At 33.5% G+C, this 17,500-nt stretch overlaps 1 protein-coding gene across 1 annotated transcript in view; it reads left to right on the forward strand.

The window, feature by feature from the left end:
* The window catches only part of LOC137619481 (uncharacterized), a 992,898-nt gene that overhangs the window by 385,111 nt on the left and 590,287 nt on the right, over positions 1-17,500 (forward strand).

Raw genomic sequence — 17,500 nt, forward strand, 5'->3', positions numbered from 1 at the left:
TTTGTTAATTTCTTCATTTACTAATGAATAAGTATTTCCTTTGCTAGCTAATAAAGAATAAGTTTTTCGAATTCATCAGGACGTTTCTTTTTATTTGAGGGGGAGGGAGCGGGCACTGCGTAATCTTATTTTAGGCAAAGGTTGAAATGTATCTCCTTAGTACTAAAGCACTAACGTGGAGTACAGTATATTGTATTTATATAGGTATAACAACTGATCATATCTTTCACATGTTCTACCATCAATTTTTGTTTTAGGTCAGGAACATTTCTACTTCTTTTATGTGTCTTACACTAATAAATGTAGAAAACACATTCATCCTTTAAAATAATTTTGCTTTTGCTTTAGGTGTCATCAACGATTTTTAATATTTTTTCTTTCCTTTTGTGCGTGTGCCTATTTAAATATCATCAAAGTAGATGGAGAAAAAGATTTGTCTTTTTTTTTTTGTCTTTTTCGATACATTTCATACAAGCGACTAATTATTACAGTTTTGTTTAACCAAAATAAGAATTTGTTCTATTGAACTTATCTTGGGACTTTTTCCCATCAAAGCTACTTGATAAAATTTGAGTTATTTTTTTCTCATTTCAGGAAATGTCTAAAAAAATACAAAATGACCGACCAAAACATGAGGTAATTCAATCCTCTGTTCTCGCAGGCATGTTTAACTCATCAATATTTTTTTAATAAAAAAAGCAAGAGTTTAAAACTCAAAGTTCGTTGGTTTGATCAGCCTTTTTATAGGTCTCTTTCAAATTAAACAGTTGTGCGTATTCCTTTTGATATTCCAAATCATTTAACCTGTCCCTCTACCAAGGGATTTTTTGTCAACACCTGAGAAGTTTGTCACCATCTTTAGTGGTCACTTGGAAATAAAAGTCTATTAATCCGAACGGCCGAGCTCTTTAACGTCGTTTCACAATTATTGTTGTTAAAACAGTATGCAGAGTTCCCTGATGGTATAAATTTAAAGATACAAATCTATATTTCCTTACCTTCATACTGGGTGACAAACCGGAAAATAATGTAGGCCGTATTTTGTATTCAATAGGTGAGAGATACTGGATCACACAAGCCCAAATATCTCGGGAACAAGCAGCCACTTTTTGGAAATTAAACATTATCAAAACAACTAAAAAACTAACTCTCAAGTCTGTGATCATTTGTGATATAAGTCCCATAGAGCTCCTCGAGGATTACATACATAAGAGCCAACCATATTACAAATCAAAAAGCTCCTTAATGCATTGTATCCAATAGCAATAAATATTTATATACGGTGGATTTCTGCCAATGTTTGAGGTGCTGATAATGAAAAGGCAAATGCAATTGCTAAATTAGCTGTAAATCTATCACAAATTGACATTAAACATTATGTAACTACAATTAAACCTTTTATAACAACTAATTGGCAAACTTGTCAAAAAATGCATAAAAAATCATGAAATGAAAGAAATAAAACCAGATAGTCTCCCATGGGAATCATCAGACCAGAAAAGCAAAAGACCTGAAGTCATTGTAGGTTGTAGGATTGTTGCATTGGTCATGGAATTAACCCATAGGTTTTTCTGTGCACATCATATGAAATAGTTCCCATGTGCAGAAAGTGTGATAGAATTTTAACCATAAAACTTGTTCTCTGTGGCTGCAATCTTTACTGAAAATCACATTCTAAGTCGCTGTTTTTAAAATTTTAGCATTTTAAGAAGCACAAGCTTAATGAATAGAATTTTAACATCTATTCATGTAAGTGTTTCATCTTGATAATTTTTTATCACTTAAATATGATTAGTTCTTACCGAATTTATTTGAGTCATTACTGTATGAGTCGTGTTCTACTAATTGGGCTGGATGATAGATAAAGATCCCATGAGATGTTTTAATTTCGCCTTTCTTTGTTAACGCCTCATTATCTGTCGACTCGCGTAAGGATCTATTAATTCCTAAGATGGGTCAAAATGAGTCACTGGAATGATAATAGTTATTAGTAAAGCTATAGTTTCTGATTTGATGACCTAATATTTTGCGTGAGCGAGAATAGGTCACAGTGATCCAGTAAAAGTAAGGGCATAATAGAAGTATGATAACGGTGGCTCTAAATGATACTACACAGACATCAAAGTTAAAGATATAATGTGGTACTGGGTTACAATGAGCTGGAGTGCCAACGAAACAACAGAATAATTGCAGAGTCACAACATGAATCAAGGCCCAATGAACTAATAGAAATATTAGGTTGCTGGATCAAAAGTAATTTACTGAGCCATCCAGATACCAGAGCATAAGAACCACGGTAGAAAATAGAATGATTATGGCAGTCAGGCTTCATTCCAAGAAGATAAATAGAAATTTTGTAGCAATATGTTACATTGAGTAATAAAAGAGCCGCTGGGGCAGTATAAGTATTTCAGCCGGAAGGTCTGGCTCATGGCCAACACCAAATCATCTCTTTAGGGTAATATTGTGTCCGTTGTCACTTTCCTCTCGCACGGCATTTATCACCCACAGACCTTCTAAAGCCTGTTAATTATTAATGGGTTTTCATTTGTCAACCGTTAACTCGGAACTGACTCGCTCGCTTAGACAATTGCAATTGCAGTGTTAATACCTGTTATTATTATTATTATTATTATTATTATTATTATTATTATTATTATTATTATTATTATTATTATTATCCTTATTATTATTATTATTATTATTATTATTATTATTATTATTATTATGAGAGCAATGATAAACCGTATTTTTATTATCATTTTGTTATATCATTACATAATACAAGATATTTGACAATTTTGCAATACCATCGCTGAAGTTCATTTACGCCGCGAAGATCTCTAAAATAAATAAATCACTCACTTCTGCATACTTACCCCCCCCCCCCCCATAAAAATAAACATACACATAATTATTACATTACAAATACTTTCCGTAAACTAGATAATCATATTTTTATAAATTTACTTTCTCTCTCTCTCTCTCTCTCTCTCTCTCTCTCTCTCTCTCTCTCTCTCTCTCTCTCTCTCTCTCTCTCCCCTGAAGAAATACGACAGTTACGGCTGAAAACTTCTCCTTTACATACATACCGCAAGTTGATAAATTTTAAAAATAACTAGGTACGTCATAAATACCAAAATGTGGAGGGAAATTTATGTTGAATTCAACAGCTGAAAAGAAAATTCTCATATTTTTGCTAATTGGATATAAATGTCGCATATTCAAAAAGCCTTATCAATAGTTCTCAAGCATTTAACAAATTTGTTAACCAATTGAAAAACTAATTTATGATAAACACACACACACACACATATATATATATAAATATATAATATATATATATATATATATATATATATATATATATATATATATACTGTATATATATATATATATATATATATATATATATATATATATATTTAATAAGTCACAAATACTCTTTAATATCAAATTGAACTCTGCCATGAGATCTTAGATATATGGGGATATTACTTTAGTGATAAATAATTTGGCGAATTGGATATAAATGTTACATATTCGAAATGCCTTAGAAATAGTTCTCAAATACTTAACAATTTTGTAAATTTGTTAGCCAATCACAAAATTCATATTATAATGATAATAAACATACACACACACGCATACACACATTATTATTATTATTATTATTATTATTATTATTATTATTATTATTATTATTATTATTATTATTATTATTATTATTATTATTACTATTATTTTTTTTGACTCAAAATGTAGGAAAAATCACTTGAAAATAGCAGTGGAATCCAAAAACTTCGTGAGTACAATTAATAAAAAGGTAAAACCCGTTAACTACATACACAAATAAATGGAGAGAAGTCAGCGGGAATTATATAGTACAATAATTCATATACAAACAGCTGCTTGAGCAAAATACCTGTCAGATAAGCGGTTTGGCTACATTTGTGCATTTTTAACTCTTGGATTATCTACTTAACCATCCTACAGACAAAAGCATAGTTGATAGACCTCGATGCCTATGGAGGCGTAGAGCCAAATGAGGTTTTTTCTTTGTTTGTCATAATGACTGCTGATTTCTTAACTCCTATGTTGTCTGTTATTTCCCGCAAGGTAGAAAGATGATATTTTAGCATTTGTAGGAGAATTGGCAATGTTAATCCATTATGTAAATTTGTTTCTGCTAGCTCTAGTCCCGGTGATTATCACCCAATTTCCATAACTCGTATGTTATATAAACTTTGTGAACGTGTTTTGCAAAATGTCTAAATAGATATGCCAAAGATAATCATATGTTCCTATATTGCAGTTTGGCTTTCATGAAGGTCTTGGAGAATGTGGTGCCCTTCATACAATCTCCAGTGCTGTACAGAAATCCCTTGATTGTAGCCAGTAAGTTCGTAAGATGAGCCTTGATTTTAGTGCTGCCTTTGACCGTGTTAATTCTCATACGAGGCCATTTCTTGAATAATAGATTACAAAGAGCTGTTGTTGATGGTCACCATAGTGAGTAAGGAAATGTTATGGCTGGTGTTCCTCAGGGTAGAGTTCGTGGCCCATTAGGCTACTTTTCATGTTATATTTACATGGTATGTTTTTTAGCTATGAAAACAAACTCGTTGCACATGCAGATGATGCTACTCTCGTTCCTGAATGTAGATCTGGGATGACTGAATCTCTTAATAGAAATCTTGCTAAAATTAGTGCATGGTGCAAATTATGGGGATGAAGTTGAACCCTAATCAAACACAAAGTATGATTGTAAGTAGGTGGGGAACACCGGCTCTTCAACATCCAGATCTCTACATTGATTTTTTTTTTTTTACTCTATGCGTACAATTCTTAAAATTTTAGGTGTGATTCTTGATAACAAATTTACTTTTGAGAAACACAACCGGTCTGTTTTTTCTTCAATTCCACAAAAAATGGCCAATTAAGAGAGTCTTTTAAGAATTTCGGAGACCAATTCTGAGCTAGGGTTTTAATTCATTCATTTTTCCTTGCTTCCATTATTGCTCTCCTGTCTGATCTTCTGCTTCTGAATCTCATTTTAATTTTGTTGGACAAGAACTTGCGGTGTATTAAATTTCTTATTTTTTATCGAAATATGAATCTCTGATACCGTCTTTCAGTTAGTTCTTTATGCATGTTTCATAAGATTTTTCATAACTCTGACCATTCTTTTCATTCAGATCTTTCTAAACAGAACCATCTTGCTCTTGATACTAAGTCTGTAATCAATTCTAAGAACCATGACTTCTCCATCACAAGGCTCAATACAACACAGTATTCTTGATGTTTTATTCCATCTACGACCAGATTGTGGAATCATCTCTCTAAAAACAATCCAGTTGAATCGGTGAACTTCAGAAATTAAAACTTGCAGTCAATGTTTCTATGTTGAATGTGCTGACATAAGGCTTTTTTTATAGTTAATATATGAAAGATCTATTTCAATGTTGGTACTGGTCCTAAAATATTTCATAATAATTGTTCATCACTTCTCGTGTACCTTATTTATTTCTTTACTCCCTTTCTTCACTGGGGTATTTTTCCTGTTGGAACCTTTGGTCTTATACTTTCCTGCTTTTAAAATACGGTTGTAGTTTAGCTAATAATAATAATAATAATAATAATAATGATAATAATAATAATAATAATAATAATAATAATAATAATAATAATAATAATAATAATAATAATTAATTCGTCGGTTATTACGAAAAAGATAAAATGGAATTTTTTTCTCTCTCTCTCTCTTCCGATTCCTATTCATTTTCTCATTGGGTTTTTCTTAAACAATTGATTATATAAGAGAGAAGGAGAGTAACAATTCTCCCTTTCCTGAACGCAGGTGATGTAATTATTGTTAATCCTGTTTGTTCGGATCTAATCCAAAATGATCAAACAAGGATAGGAGTCAAAGAAAGAACATGTAATTTCTTCTTTCAAATCTAAAATTTATAATCCGTGAAAGAAAGTGAGGGATCTTTGAAAGTGAATTGCTGGCGTCTAGCCATCAGCAGGGCGTGTCTTTGGGATAAAATAGAAAGTAGCAAGAGAAAAAAGCGAAGGAAAAGAGGGGAGGAAGAAAGAACGAGGACAGGATGAACGAGAAGTACGAGAATGTGGTTGAGACAAAGAATAATCGATTCTATCAAGATTGATAAACAGGTGCTGAGTCAGTAAAAGGAAAGACGATCCCTTTTAAGATATAAATATAAAAAGAATAGATAGGAAGTGATTATGTTATAAATGAGAAGGGTTGAAAGAGCCCGAATCCCGATGTAACAATAGAAGACGATGGGAAGGAATATCAGTGCTGAATGATGCAGCCCAGATTTCTAAAATGCTGATGCAAGCAAGGAAGCCTCGTGCCTCTAACATTCCCTCTTCGGTTTTCCTGGCCTCAGGTTTCCGAAATATTTCCCTCTCTAGCTGCTGCAAATCATTAGTTCGTTTCTAATGTGATTTTTTTTTCTTTAATTCCCATTGGAGATTTTACAGGAATTCATAGCCACGTTGCAAGGAAAATCCAGTATAATTAACGACTCAATAATAGAATAACTTACAGAATTATATAAGTGATAGTTTCACATTTTACACAAAGATATTTGTGAAATTATGAATAATTTTCTTTTCTGAAAGTATAAATTTCTCAAAATTCTCTAAATATAGGCTCGATGAACAAACAAATGACAAAATAGACTATACAGATAGACATATAGGCATGTAAGAAACAAACATAAATGAATACTCCAACCAGGACGAGAAGACCTTAACACAACCATTTGTTTCTTCCTTATTCTATTCTCCTTTTCTTCACGACGCTAATAGTTTGAAGATTTCGACCTGAAGTGGATGAAGTTAAGAGATGAGTAGTTTTTTTTTCAGACAAATGAGGAAAAGAACTTTCGGAGGAGTCGATATATTAACCGTTAATGGAGGACACGGCTAAAATATAGCCCTTGGAATGGTTTGTTCAACTAATAATGGTTGGAGAGAGAGAGAGAGAGAGAGAGAGAGAGAGAGAGAGAGAGAGAGAGAGAGAGAGAGACGGGATTAGCTTATCCAAGATGTAGACCAGAAGATTTCTTATCCTCGCTATTTTCCAGCTTCTTCTTCTTTCTCTTCTTTATATACTCGCACCAGTCGCCTGAAAGGGAAAATATCCGAAATATATTTTTGTAGAGGCAACAGTAGTGTTTACATAGCTACCCGTCAGATGGGGAAATGGGAATCTCTCTCTCTCGCTTTTTCTTCTTTTTATGTTTTTTTCTGGAGATTGCATATGAATGGCTAAATCGTTTTTCTTTATGAATAGATAGATGAGTGTCGATCAATATATATATATATATATATATATATATATATATATATATATATATATATATATATATATATATATATATATATATATATATATAGCGTTATCATCATCAGCCGTTGCTAGACTACTAATCCTGTACCAGGGAGAATATCGGTACTAAATTGGTGGACAAATTCCTTCATGATTTTTGGGTAATATGGTTTATGAATTGTCCAAAAACAGTTGATGGACTTTTGAAACACTTTGCTAAATAAGTAACAAAGACACATATTATCATCCCAAATTTATTTTCAACGCTACAAATGAGATTGAAATGTTCATTTTCCAATTCAACAACTTTGATTGTCAATAATGTAAAGTTTTATCAGTTATTACTTCAATATAATTACATAAAAAAGAAAAACTTATATATTTTTAGATATGAATTTTGATAAATATCACTAAAACCTTCGATTCATTAAATATGTCTTTAGTTGAAAGAAGTAGCAATTAATACTAGAAATCAACCCATAAATCATAAAAACATTATTGAGTTGCCTTTTTTAGCCCTTGTTTAGTATCAAAATAAAAGGAAGCATTCGCATTTAAAAAACGAAAATAATTTTCTACAATACTAGAAATAACAAGATGACTTCCTAACATAACTTGAGCTTATTATCTAGATCTCATCTGTATTTTTCCGATATTTTAATAGTAAGAATTAGGTAGAAATTATAGTATTCAATATATGTAAATGGTGATGAATTCTAACAAAATGATCAACAGTGTCTTATGTTTCACAGATAACAATAAAAGTTCGGAACCTACGTATGAAGTAAAACTGTCCATAACCTGGATCAGCACTTTTAACTATCAGAAATCTTCCCACTAGACAGTTTTCTACTATCATAGTTATTTTCAATAATCCGCATCTTGTTCTCCATCTCTATCGTCCGTATCATTTGACGAATCATTATGTTCTTCTAAATTTGCACAATCTTATAACTTACATGTTGAGGTGCAAAATAATCCATTGTCATACAGGCACAGTCTTCACCACAATATTTTGAACATTTGTAAGGCATTAGATCCAAAACAACATCTGGGGCTGGTGCTCCTGTAAACCAACATAGCTCAAGCATTTGTCCATCTTTGCCATGCCAGCCATGGCCATCAGTTAGATTAGGAATTTGAGGTGAATGCCCAAGACACCTTAGTAATATGGCAGCTTGGTGATTCACCCGATTTATATGTCGCAGCAGTGAATTGCTGCATGGAGTGAGCTGTCTAGAAGATATATCGTCACTATTAGCAAGAAACAGTTCATATCTGAGTTAATTCTCAAGCGTGATGTTTGTGTTGGTACAGTACATGCTGCAAGTAAATGCCTGAATGATTTTAAGATTATTTTATGTGACTTGCTATTCTTTACCAAATGATTGGAATGGTTCCAGGTATTCACTTCAATTGTTAATTAGATTTAGAGCTTTGATTTTGCCTTGTCCAGAAAATTAACTGACATCCGGTGTAAGTATGGACACCAATCAAAGCGAAGTCAATATCTTTTCGCAAAAGGACCCAAAGTCTTTGTATGTATATCAATCTCACCGAATTTTTTACCTCGTCTGAGAAATATCCTTGCTGGAATCTGGGAATGGTGAGAGAAAAGAATGACAAGAACATCTGTGACTTCAGAAATTATTACAAATTTCTGATCATTGATGGCTGCATGTCTTGCATGGATCATCATCCTAGTATGTACTTCCTCATGTACTTATTGCAACTCAACAATTTCTTTAACACCATCTTTTGATAATCTGACATAACGTTCTCGCTCAGTTACCATCAATGTTATTTGACCAAGTTTTTCCGTTATGCTCTCTTGTTTCCAGTTTTCAGCAAGGAATACAGTAAATTGAGAATTTGTTTCTGTGTTAGCCAAGATTTTTGACCAGTTCTTGATACGATGCCCTGGCTTTATCTCAGTGAACCTTATGCAATCCTGTAAGCCTCGTTTCATCCATTCCATAGTCTTAATTGGTTGCTGCTTGTATATGTCAAAGACCACATCAATGCAATTACCTCCTCGACCATTACATAATACTTTCTTTAGGATTGTATCAGACTGTTCATCAAATGTTGGGTTCTCTCCATAAAACATTTACACAATTGCCATGCGATAAACTATTGTCGCTCTTGGTCCAGGTGGTAATTCACCATTTGTCACATGTTTCTCGAGTTACTTTCCTAATATTGCTTTCCCTGATTTTTTTTTCCGGGAACCATCTGTATTTGCAAGAGCCTATGATTTTTGTCCTAAATGATACTCGAGAACATCTTTCATGTTCAAGTTCCTGTTTTGTGCAATCAAGAGCATTTGTCCATAGATTCGATTGTCTACATTTAAAAATACTTCTCTATTTTTACCAGCTCTGACAACTGTACCTTTCGACAAAGAGCTAAATGTATGATGATTAATCTTCTCGATAAGGTCTTGGGAACCACAATCCGCCTCTAACTTTCTTATAAATGTCTTGAAAGCCTGTTTCCCCTTATTAAAAGCATTTAAAAGATCCTTGCTTATTACTGGTGTTGCTGCTACACCTGTTGATATTCTCACTAAATCAGAAGGTTGAGGTGAAAAAGGGTTTGTACACTTGTTTACCAACATATCCGCTAGGGCCTTCACATCTCTTTCATTTCTTTTGATTCTGGATGACTGAAGTTCTGTATGATCAATCCATGCTAGACTGAATAATGAGACCAAGGATCTAAGTTGCTTCATTGCTTCCGCCCTGTGTTCAGACGTCACATTGATCCTTGCAAGTGCACTTTTTCGTAAGGTGAATCCCTTGGATCCTCCTGGTGTCTGTGTCCTTTTTTATCGTTTCCTTCAATGTCTGTTCTACAGCAATTCTGCCAAATGGGCTTGATAACCAAATTTGCATTAAAAATCCACCTTTGAGAAATTATGAATGAAGCTCAGGGCATTTCTCTTTAAGTTGAGACATTTCTGCTAAATAGACTGGGAGGTGACTAGCATAGTTAGTTTTATCCAATCCAAAACATCTTATGAGTCCAAGTAGTATTTCTACCAAGTCAACATACATCATCCAAAATGAAGCGATGTCCTTGATTTCATTCCTTAAACTGTCCAAGTAACTTTTCCACAAATTCAGAATTCTTTGACAAGAGTCATTAGCCAGACAAGATTTCAAGGAGACAGCACAAAGGTTGTCATGCATCAGCATCACAATCTGTAGAGTTTCATTTGAATGAGAAAATTCAGAAGTGCAACTGTTTTCAAACAATTCTGTAAAACTTTTCCATGCAGCTTGGTAAGAGACTCATATATCAATTTATGGAGTCTAACACCTCTGTTGTATTGCTTACCCTCTAGAACTCTCTCAATTGACCCACCATCTATCACACTAGATTCCACTGCTAGATCTATTAGTCCTGCATCTCGAAACAATTCCTCTATTACTGACAGCATGTAACTACAACAATTTTGTCTAGACAAAGTCTCTTTTGAATACAGTCAGACTGGAAGAGAAGTTCTTGCACAGTTGACAATTCCGTCACTGGCGCATTGATAGTAGTTAATTACCCAATGTTATCTTGCTTAATCATTACATCATCTCTGATTTTGATACTGAAGCCAGTCCATGAGCGTGCTATTTGATTTGCTGTCTCGGGGAAACGTGCCAATAACCACAGAAAGTTTTTCTTCGTTGTTCTATCTATTCCACTTTCAAGTGGTAGGCTTGCTACAATTAATGGCGGAGGACCAGCCATTTTGTCAGAGATGAATACTGGAAGGAGCTGCTCATGCACATTCAATGTTCTCCTTATATAGTCTTTCGTTGGCCAGTTGACTTTCTTTCTGCTGCACATGTTTGTGTTTGAGGTAGGAAAACAATTCCGTTGATATGATGGGATATGCCTAAACCACTAAGTGCTTCTTCCTGCCGATCAATATTAGCAAATGCATGTATAGTCGTAATGTGGGAAACGTCCATAATGGAAGCCCTGGTTGGTTTTCATCTGTATCCTGCATCTTGTTTATGCATAGGGCAGCAATAATTTCAAGTAGTTTAGTATATGGACATCCATGTGCAAGACAATTCAATGCCTTATTGAGTTCAACATTGCTAGTTAAAGGTTTTATGGCCCAGGGTAAGAATATGCTTAGAGGTAAGAAAGCGTACATTTGTAATTTTACTGATTATCTCCTGTAGCATGATTGGCAACGTCTCTGCCTGGTGTTTTCTAGTTGGGGGTTCGAGTCCCGCTCAAACTCATTAGTGCCATTAGTGTCTGCATCCTTACCATCCTTGTGAGCTAAGTTTTGGGGTTTATAGAGACTATAGGTGTATCTGTTGCGTCATCATCAACCACTACTTGGCCTTCCCTGGTCCTAGCTTGGGTGGAGATGGGGCTTGGGCGTTGATCATATAATATAAGGTCAGTCTCTAGGGCATTGCCCTGCAAGCTAGGGGAATATCACTGTCCCTTGCCTCTACCACTCATGAGCGGCCTTTAAACTGAAAATGACAGCCGGAAAGGTTTTTTTTCTTTTTTATTTAGATCTGATTGGCTACTGTCCACCTAAGAGCACACTCATGAATTGTACAAACCAATCTGGAAATTCTGCGTAAGTTTCAATCAGCTCTTGCGGATAAGGGGGCAAGGTTTATTCCTTTATACTCTGTATAATCTTATTTGTCAAGACTAAAGCCATATGATTAATCAACTGCTCACATTCTTCACTCTTTGAGTATATTTGAGGTATCTTTTTTGCACTTACTTATCCACAAGAAATAGCATCCGCAGAAAAGTTATATGGTCTAACATAAACTTTGTTACTACCTGCCGAGAAAAGGTGCAAATTTTCTAAAAATCATATTTCAATGTTTCTGCGAATATACTTTTTTGTGGATGGTCTAATGTCTTCAACTCCTTTGTCCTTCATTGTAGATACAACCATTGAAGTAAGGTCTATTAAGGACATAATCTAAAGGTTTGAAAACAAATGAACTCTATCGAACATGTACAATTATTGTAGTGATGAGGCTTCCTTAATCTTAAAGCCATCTTCCTGAAATTGGGAATCATTAGATGAGCTAGCTCTTATTTTAGAGTATTTTTTTGTAACATGACACATGTTAACAGACGTAAGCTGCTACAATATCTCCTGAAGCTATTGCAAGAAGCTTGTTGTCACCTTTCTTGTTATCACCTTTCTAAATGCCACATCTGTCCGAACTACTACTACTTGAAATAAAGATTTTCATGTTGACGTACCTTTTCAGCACTTATTGCTGGATCCACAAAGATGCATGTTCATTCATATACTCAAGTTGTTTCTGTGATTCCTTGACAGAAAGAATAAGATTGTTCCAAGAATATATTTTCAGTTTCCTCAGCAATCGTCTTTAATCTAGTAAGTTCTATTTTGTGGGTGAAACTTGATCGACAGTCACGATGATAAAATACTTTTGATAAACTAAAAGAAATATCCTTCTTCCATTTCAAAATTGAATTGAACAATCTAATATCGGCTGCATCGCAGAGTGTTTTCCAGGACTTTACATCTTTTGGTTGAATAAGGGATGACATTTGCATCTTTTGCTCACAAATGTTGCATGACGCTAGGGAAGATTTTGGGCGTTTGCGTGGGGCAGAGGAATCGTCCATAGTAGCATCAGCAGTTTAACCTGTAAAGAAGTAAAATAACTGTAATTATATCAAATAATGCTCCACAATGACAAAAGTTCAAACATCAGTCAAATTGAAAGACAACAAAAGAAAAAATATTATATACTTAAAAAAAAAACTGTGGAATCCAATAAATTTATGTATGAAAGGATTCAAAATTGAAAGAGGAACCTTTTGAACTCATTTTCAACTTGATAAAATAAGAAAGGAAAAGATTTTGAGCAATTTTCTGATAATACCTGTACAGTAAAATCTGCATTACCCACTTTCATATATGGCTGCCACAATTCTATTTAGCAACGTGACCCAAAAGTCCATGAACACTTTGAGCACCTTAGATATCAAGCTAATAAAAAATCATAGTTTGATCTGTTCACAACTTCGATACCGATCCTCAATTTTTGGAGGTATGGCACATGGACTATACTGCAGGGCAAAGGGCTTAGAACATGTCTTTCCACACGCATTTGTGTATGGTCTTCCTATGCCAGTCTATAGCAACAAATTTTCTTAACTCGTCAATTCATCGTCTTTTCTTCCTTCCTCTGCTTCTTTTGTAATCTATAGAAATCCATTATGTTATTCTTTTTGTTCACACACACACACACACACACACACACATATATATATATATATATATATATATATATATATATATATATATATATATATATATATGTATATATATATATATATATATATATATATATATATATATATATATATATATATATATGTGTGTGTGTGTGTGCGTGTGTGTGTTTTTATGTGTGTATACAATCCTGTTTTTACTTAGTATTTGTGGTATAAAGGTATATAAGGAAATGGGAAATAAAGATACAGAGAAAAGAGGGAGAAAGAAATAGAACCTTCATACTGATCAGCCCATTACTCTGAGGGAAACCGCATAAAATTCAATCTGTAATTGTGAGTCTTCGGCCGCCAGCTTTCCCTTGATTAGTTACCTCCTTTACATCATGGCTGCTGATTAGTTTTGGCAGTAGTGACATAAGTATTGGTGATAGGAGCACTGGTGGTATTGAAAGTGATAGATTTATCTGTAATTTTAGTGAGGGTTTCAGTGATGTAAGTAATCTTAAAAAACAATATATTTTAGCAGTATTGGTAATGATTGTTAATGGTATTATCACCTGTAGCAGTAGCACAATTTGGTATGTGGTTAGTAGTAAAGGATACGTTAACCATTTGGATGCAATATGTTATCAAATTTAGATATTTAAAATGTTAAATTATCTATAGTTAGTTTTGAGAATAGGATGTAGAGAGTACATAGAAATAAGCTATTGGTTTCATTACATTTAGTTTAACCTACAAATATTATTAAATATAAAATTAAGTAAAATGTTTAACATATCAAGTAGATTTGTAATTGATTTTTTATTTCAAAAGAATAATTACTCAAATTAGTGGGAGACAAATCAATGGATTCGCCATCAAACTTACCTTAACTCCTCAGAAGTTGACATTCCAACAATTCAAAATACCCCAGATGATGCTAAAAAATCGTACCAGTATGAATTGTATCTATAGTGTTTGTGTGGGTGTATATCTGAGAGAGAGAGAGAGAGAGAGAGAGAGAGAGAGAGAGAGAGAGAGAGAGAGAGAGAGAGAGAGAGACTACAAAAGCCTGCCAGAGGATTTCTGAAACACATTTAGACAACTTTTTAAAATGGGGTTAACATTTTCCGACTCAGAATTCAATAAATAAGTGACGCTTGCATTTTCGTAAACTAACGATTTGTGTGCCAACTGAGCGGGGCCGTATCTGTATGATATCTGTTACTGCATTGTGGATAATTGAATGAATTATAATTGAAGTATCACAACCTAAAGGAGATATAATCGTTGCATCAAGTGATGACGCCACGAAGATGAGAAGGTTAATTTAGATAGATATGTAAGGGAGATGCAGTATAATGGGTAATGTAAACAGGAAACAAGGGAATAGGGGAGAAGAAGGGTAGGGGAGGCAGGGAAGACCTTGCAGTGGCATACATATATTATGTTTATGGCAGGACAAAGAAGAGAGGGGAATTGTAAAGGGCTAGAAAGGGGAAATGCGAGGAAAAGGTTGATATTTTGAGTGTAAAGGTTGTTGCCTATAGATGGTTCGAGGACAAAGAATACAGAAAACAATGTAGGTTTGGGAGATAAGAAGGGGGGAATAAAGATAAGTTACGGTAAGTGGCTTATAAGGGAGCAGAGCGTGAATGGGAATTTATGAAAGGGCTAAGGAAAAAGGAGTGAAAAGAAGGAAGCCACTGCAAATATATATTTATTCCAATGTTTCCGTACATGGCTTTATGTATATTATATCAATCTCATGATTTTTAGACCAATTTACCTTTGTATCAAACAACAGAAACTGGTATATGCTATTGATTGATAGTAAATGGATTTAAACAAAAGGAATCCTTCTCTCTCTCTCTCTCTCTCTCTCTCTCTCTCTCTCTCTCTCTCTCTCTCTCTCTCTCTCTGATTTACGAATAATACAAACGCTGATACCCCCATCGGCTGGTCAAGGAAAAAAAAGTCGTTTTTGAAGTTTTAGACTTTCGGTCCATGGCGTTCTCCTGCCTGGGGCCATCGCTAACAGGGAAAGTTGTTTTGGTAGTTCGATGTTTGTCCAACAGTTTAAATATGAGACTATGTGTTAGTCTTTTATTCTATTCTTTATCGAACCATTTCTTGTTTTTTTTTCCTTTTGTTTTTTTTTTTCCTTTTTTGAGAGTGGAGTTATATGTTACTACTCTCAACATCAGTGAGGATTTGGAAATGCATGTTTATATTTGTACCTTGCCATTTACTTCATTAATAACACTACTTAAAAAATTTCTTAATATTTATTTATTACTTTGTAGAATAATGTACTTCTACAATTACCCAAAGACTTGGTAAATGTTCTTTCTATTTTTTTGATGATGATGATAAATAGATTATCATCATTATTATTATTATTATTATTATTATTATTATTATTATTATTATTATTATTATTATTATTATTATTATTGGAAACAAAACTAATTTGTTTTTCATGACACTTCTTTTTTTTCCTATTATTACTTGCGATATACTTTATAGTTTATCGAATTTTTTCTCCTTATTACCTTGAACAAAAATATTTAGACATTGATCCATCAGTCTCTCTCTCTCTCTCTCTCTCTCTCTCTCTCTCTCTCTCTCTCTCTCTCTCTCTCTCTATTGAAACGATACGGTATTTTGTTACTTAAGAATTTTTCAAATACAAATGATCTTGTTTCTTACTTTCAAAGGCGTTTCTATTTCCCTTTGGCATTAATATCTTCCTTTGTTTCAATTTCTTTCTGTTCAGTTGTTTTATATCTTGTTAACGTCAATAACCTTCAAAGTTGCTTAACCTAAAACTTTTCTGACTTTTTTTATTACTTCTTTTGTCATTATGGCTATTTCTCTAGCAGCTCTACAGAAAAGAAGTAGAATGTTTTTTTTTTTTTTTTTTAAATTGACATGTTCTAGATATCATCCAAATACCCTCATCACAAAAATATATATTTTTTTCAAACTTCCCTTTTATTTAGTTATATAATAATTTACCAATATCATAAAATAATAAAGGAACTGTGCAGCAATTCCTGACCGTAAGAACACTACGCTCCGACCTGTAAAATGGGCATAGCGCTGTCATAATGGTTACCCTCATGGGGCTCATTGGTGAAAAATAGTGGAGCTGTCCTGGGCAACGAAAAATCAAAATGTAAAGGATATCATCAGTAGACTATCTTTGCTAAACACCGACGAAAAATATTTTCATTTCCATCGTGGTTCAAAATATCTGAAATACAAACAGATATTTGTTCTATAATTTTTTATTTTGAACTATGCTTTCTTTGACCATGAACTTTTCGTTTTAATAATTGTCTGTTTTAATTTTCTTTGTTATAGTAAAAGTAAAATATTCGGCCTCTGTTTTTGAAAAAAAAAAAAAATTCTTGGCGGACTATGAAAAAATGAATGTAGTTTTTCATTCGATATGTATTTTTGTTTCTTAAAACATATACTGTATCTCTTCATCTTTTCTATTTCCTTTTCTCAAACTCATGAACTTTTATTATTTTCATCCCCATTGACACAAAAGTTATTCAGTTCCATTTTTTTTATATTTCATAAAAAAAAATTTACCATCGGTCAATCTTAACTTTTTTTTTTTTTCTTCAAATATTAGAGGTTTGCTGTAAATGAGCTCCATTGCTGTTTTCTCTAGTAAATGTACAAAATTACCATTTACTTTCACTCACGTATTATTTTCTTTTCAATGATGAAATCCATTAGCATTTCAACTTTTCCAAACCCGAATCCACCTCTTCCCTAACCCCCACCCCCAGACATTTTCCCCTTGGCGGACTTATGCTCAATCATCACGATCGTGGGTTCGGGGACATCAACTAAACTTCTACCAAAAAG

The sequence above is a fragment of the Palaemon carinicauda genome, chromosome 26 (assembly GCF_036898095.1).
Source record: "Palaemon carinicauda isolate YSFRI2023 chromosome 26, ASM3689809v2, whole genome shotgun sequence".
Lineage (NCBI taxonomy): Eukaryota > Metazoa > Arthropoda > Malacostraca > Decapoda > Palaemonidae > Palaemon > Palaemon carinicauda.